This window comes from Tenrec ecaudatus, chromosome 9, assembly GCF_050624435.1.
Source record: "Tenrec ecaudatus isolate mTenEca1 chromosome 9, mTenEca1.hap1, whole genome shotgun sequence".
Lineage (NCBI taxonomy): Eukaryota > Metazoa > Chordata > Mammalia > Afrosoricida > Tenrecidae > Tenrec > Tenrec ecaudatus.
The window spans coordinates 55,090,906-55,096,393 of record NC_134538.1 but is presented as its reverse complement, the minus strand read 5'-3'; the positions used below and the strand labels follow the sequence as shown (position 1 = coordinate 55,096,393).

The 5,488-nt window shown below is 42.6% G+C and overlaps 1 pseudogene; it reads right to left on the bottom strand.

Annotated features, from left to right (window-relative positions):
• Positions 1-329: 329 nt before the first annotated feature.
• Positions 330-881, bottom strand: LOC142456361 (dual specificity protein phosphatase 18-like; annotated as a pseudogene).
• Between the last annotated feature and the right edge of the window lie 4,607 nt (positions 882-5,488).

The following is a 5,488-nucleotide window of genomic DNA, read 5'->3' as shown; positions in this document are numbered from 1 at the left end:
ATTGCGTTATAATTCATACTGTAGACTACAGTCCTTATGTTCCTCATCAGCAAGTGCTTCAGGTCCTCACTTTCTGCAAGCAAGGTTGTGTCATCTTCATAAAGCAGGTTGTTAATAAGCCTTCTTCCAATCCTAATACTGCATTCTTCCTCAGAATGATCACGAAGGATAATGGATTGTGAGGTTAAAAACTGCAACAACTTTTCTTCTTTCCTTGCCCTTAGAAAAGGCACTGTCTGGTTTTCTGAACCAACCAAAGTGGAATGTTCAAGCTCAGGCTCACAGCAGGTCTGTGCCTCTGCCCCTGGGCAGGGGCTGGTGGGGCTGGCTCACAGTGGACTCATCAGATGCACATCCTTCTCGTAGATGTCAGGGATCATACCCAGAGAGGCACTGACCATGTGCACAGTGTTCTTGCCGAACAGCTGGAACACATAGTGTGTGAGCTGCTCCCAGAAGCCACTGTTGGGCTGGATGATGGGTCGGCATGACTTGGCTCACATGTGGGCATCCAGCAGCGACATGGCGTGGTACTTCATGAGGTAGGCAAAGCAAAAGGTGGCCGAGCGGCTGATGCCTGCGGCACAGTGCTGCTTCAATTCCACACTGTGAGTGTGGTCAGCGATGGTGTCAAAGAAGTCACAGAGGCGTGAGGTGGGGGTGTCGGTCACAGGCATCTGCATGTACTGGATGTCCTCAAAGAGGGTGTTCACCACCTCCGCCGAGATGGTGATGACTGTGGTGATCTGGTGGTGAGACATCAGGAGCTTATTGTTAGCAGCTGTACCACTACTGATGTACAGGCTGCTGGTGACCTGTGAGAGGCCGCTGACTGAGGGCTGCTGGAGCTGGACCAGGAAGGCACACGGAGGCACTGTCATTCAGGTGGAGGCTCAATATTCAGTGGGGAGCGAGGGAGGCATCTTTCTGCTGGACGGGGACCTCAGAGAGCATTTGTCAGCCACAAGATGTCTGGGGAGGAGAAATGGTTCATGCGAGCCGTGTTCATGCTGGCTGGCGAGGTGAGCTGCAAGTCAAGGGGATTCTGACTCCAGGAGACCCCATGTGCGCAGATTGGACATGCTCTACGGGGCTTTCCAGTCTGTGGCCCTTTCAGCAGGCCAGGCCTGTCTTCCGAGGTACCTCTCTGGGCCAACAAGTGTGTTACTTTGAGGACTAACGTACACCTGACCCATGCTATGATATTTTCACTAGCCTCATACGCATGTGAACATTGGGCATTGAATAAGGAAGACAAGAAGAATCGATGCATTTGAATTATGGTGCTGGAGAAGGCTCTTGAAAGCACCAGGGACTGTAGAAAGGACAGTCAAGTCTGTCTTTGAAGAAGCATGGCCAGAGGGGTCCTTAGAGCTAAGGATAGTAAGACTTCTTCGTACACATGTTACACATTATCAAGAAAACCGGTCCCTGTAGAAGGACAGCAAGCTTGGGAAAGTATAGGGGCAGTGGAAAGATACAGAAGACCCTGAGGAGATGGATTGATACCATAGTTCTAACAACAGGCTCAGGCAGAGGAACCATTGTGAGGATGGAGAAGGTTAGGGCAGCGTTCCATTCTGTTGTGCATAGGATCACAATGAGCTCGATGGCACCTAACAGCAACACACAACAGAAAGAAACACTGCCCCCTTCTGTGCCATCCTCACGATTGTTAAGTTTGAGCTCACGGTTGCAGCCACTGTGTCAATCCTTCTCCTTACGGTCTCCCTTTTTTCCCACAGACTTAATATTTTAAAAGCAGGGGAAGGTATTTTTTATATCTCCACAGGGAAAGAGGGATCAGACTTCAACCCAGTGCTCCAAGACATGAATACCACATACCAGCATGAAGCAGGGAACCAATAGAAAGGTCTGAGGGGCCAGCCCAAATCCCCCACCCTCCTCACAGAAGAATTCACTCTAGAGGACAGCACTGAAGCTAAAGCTCAGGGAGAGGGTCATGTCTGATCAGAGCACACAGGAGCAAAGAGAGAGTGGAGCGCATCCTGGCCCACCCAGCCCTGAGGATGATATTCCTGCTCAGAGCAGCCAAAGCACAGAGAGGATCATAAGGCTGGCCCCACTAGGAGACACGATATTCCTCACAGACCTGATTGTTGGGGAGGTGGGGAAATGGGGGAGGAGGAAGTAGGGGAAAGGAAGTGGGTGTTAACAAACCCAGTGAACAACAAGTGATCAAAAACTGGTGGCAAAGAGGGTTTAAGAGGCCTGGTATGACTTGATCAAGGGCAATGAAACCCAAATGAAGGCTGAGCATGATAGTGGGACAAGAGAACAGTATAAGGAACAAGAGGAAAGAACTAGGAGGCAAAGGGCATTTATAAAGGTCTAAATACAAGCATGTACATATGTAAATATATCTATATATAACGATGGCTAAATGGATCTATGTACATATATTTATAGGTTTAGTATTAAGGTAGCAGATGGACATTGTGCCTCCACTCAAGTACTCCCTCAATGCAAGAACACTTTGTTCTATCAAACTGGCATTCCATGATGCTCACCTTCCCGACACAATCAATGAAGACAAAGTGGGTGCATATGAAAATGTAGTGAAGAAAGCTGATGGTGCCTGGCTATCAAAAGATATAGCACCTGGGGTTTTAAAGGCTTGAAGGTAAACAAGCGGCCATCTAGCTCAGAAGCAACAAAGCCCACATGGAAGAAGCACACCAGCCTGCATGATCACAAAGTGTCAAAGGTATCAGTTATCAGGCATCAAAGAACAAAAAAATATATCATTGTGAATGAGTGGGAGTGTGGAGTGGAGACCTAAAGCCCATCTGTAGGCAACTGGAAATCCCCTTAAAGAGGCTTGCAGGGAGGAGATGAGCCAGTCAGGGTGCAGCGTAGCAACATTTTACTTGCATGTGATGTTAATGAGATTGTTAGATAATGTCCACATTCTATTATATCCAAATTTAAATTTGATTTAATCCAAATGGTAATTTAAACCAAATGATAATTTCATCCAAATTATAATTTCCACATTCTACTATATCCAAAGACAGATGTGTCTTTGGAATGTACACACATATGTACACTCTTCTAATGAATTGGCCAGTTAGCTGTCTTCCAAATTTTTTGGCACAGACAAATGAGTGCCTCCAGCCCTGTGTTAGCATGCTGTAACATTTGAATTAGTATTCCATCAAGTTCTGGAGCCTTGTTCTTCACCAGTGCCTCAGTGAAGCCTGGACTTCAAGACCATTGGTTCTTGATCTTATGCTACCTCTCAATATAGGTGAACATTGACCAATTATTTTCCATACAATGGCTGCCTATTGTTTCCCATTGTCTTCCACATTGTGACATATTTTGCTCATAGAACCCTCAAAATTGCTAATTGAGGCTCAATTTTTTTCTTCAATCCTTTCAGTTTGGAAAGAACTGAGCCTGATATCCCCTTTTTTGTTTTCTAACTCTCGGACTTTATACATTTCATTATGATATTTTACTTTATTGTCTCAAGGTGCCCTTGGGGATTTTCCGCCCAGCTCTCTTCTACCTTTTTTTTTAGTTATGCATCTACATACTTAAGAGCAAGTTTCAAAATCTGTTCTGAAATCCATTTTGGTGTTTTCTTTCTTTCCTGTCCTTTTAGTGACCTCTTGTTTTCTGTGTATATGATATTCTTGATGTATGTCTTATTTTTGGTGAAATTTTTTTGAGAATCATCTTATAATTCTGGTCTTTGGTCATTAGTATTTAATATGTCAAATCTGTTCTTGACATGGTCTCTAAATGCAAGTGGGATGTACTCAACATTAGATTTTGGCTCTTATGAAATTGTTTTAATTTTCTTTGACTTCAACTTGAACTTGCATAAGAATAATTAATGGTTTATTTAACTGTAAGTCCCTAGTCTTTTTCTGACTAATGATATAGAGCCTCTCCATTGTCTGTTCCCACAGATTCCTGTGAATTCCATCTGTTGAAGTGCATTTGTATAGATGCCATGTATATTGTTGAGAAAGAAATACATGCCATGAAAAGGTCATTGGTCTTGAAAAACTCTATCATGCAATCTCCAGAGTAGTTTCTATCAACAAAGATATACCGTATATACTCATGTATAAGCTGAGTTTTTCAGCACAAAAAATGTGCTAAAAAACAGGGTTCAGCTTATACTTGGGTCAGTGGTACCCTAGTGAGGAGTAACCTCTCGCTGGGACCCCCCCAGAGGTAACAGGACAAGCGCCCGTTTTCTCGTGGGTGATTGCCATTTCTCCACTGTTCATTCAAAGCCCTGCTGACAGTGCAGGGCTTTGAATGTTTGTTTACTCACATCTAACCAATCAGAGCCGTCCTATGACGTGTATCTTTGAGTAAGCCTTTTAAATACCGTGTGCAAAGGATGTGGCATGAATGGATGTCATCTGGTCAAGCCGACTAACAAAAGGAGGAAATCTCATGAAGCCTGACATAGAGTTAATAGCAAAGTGGGCTCAAGATGCATGGGAAGACATTCCAGAAGACATGGTGTGACGTGCCTTCCAGAAATGTAGTATTAGTAATGTTATGGATGGCAGTGAAGACTGTGCTTTGTATGAAAATGACAGCAGTGTTGGTGATGACAGCGATCTCAGTGAGGACAGCGTCTATGATGACCTCACACCAGCTGAAGCTCTGCATTGGGATACGGATGATGATGAGGAATCCAGTTTTGAAGGATTTTAACTCTTTACATTTTAGCTTGGTTGCTGATTGAGCTCAGGGAACAGTACTCTTAAGGTATCCTTGTTGATACCGTATTGTTTTTGTTGAACCTATTTTCCACTTACTGTGCTGGTTTACTAATGTTAAATGACTTGTCCTTTCATTTATGTTTTTTATTCAAAATAAATATTTAAATATATTACCCCACTGATGACTCAATTTTTAGTAATTTTATTTTCATTTATTTTGATTATTGAAACTCACATACCTTCTGCATTTTCCACCCTAGGCCTCTACTCGAGTCAATCCATTTTTCTGGTTTCCTAGGTAATAATTAGGTACCTTAGCTTATACTCAGGTCAGCTTATATTCGAGTATATATGGTATTTTCCAAATAAGCATCCAGCTTTTTGTTCCCACTTTTCTCATTCTAATCACCAGTAATTATCAATGCATCTTGATTGCTTGTTTGATCAATTGCAGACTGAAGGAATTGATAGAATCTTCTATTTCTTCATAGTTGGTTTTAGTGGTATTGAAAAAAATGAATAATAATTATATTAACTGGTCTTCCTTGTAGATTTATGGATAGTATCCTATCACAGAGAGTATTATACTTCAAGTTTGATCTTAAAATGTTCTTTTTAATGATGAATGAAGTAATAATGTTAAGTCAGTGTCTTCTTACTGCCAAAAATCCCCAGAAAAGTTGAGCAAAATAATGCTTTTTTTCTTTCTTTAAAAAACAAAACAACTTTTTATTGTGAATTGGGTGACAGGGGACAGCACAGAGGAGATTTCA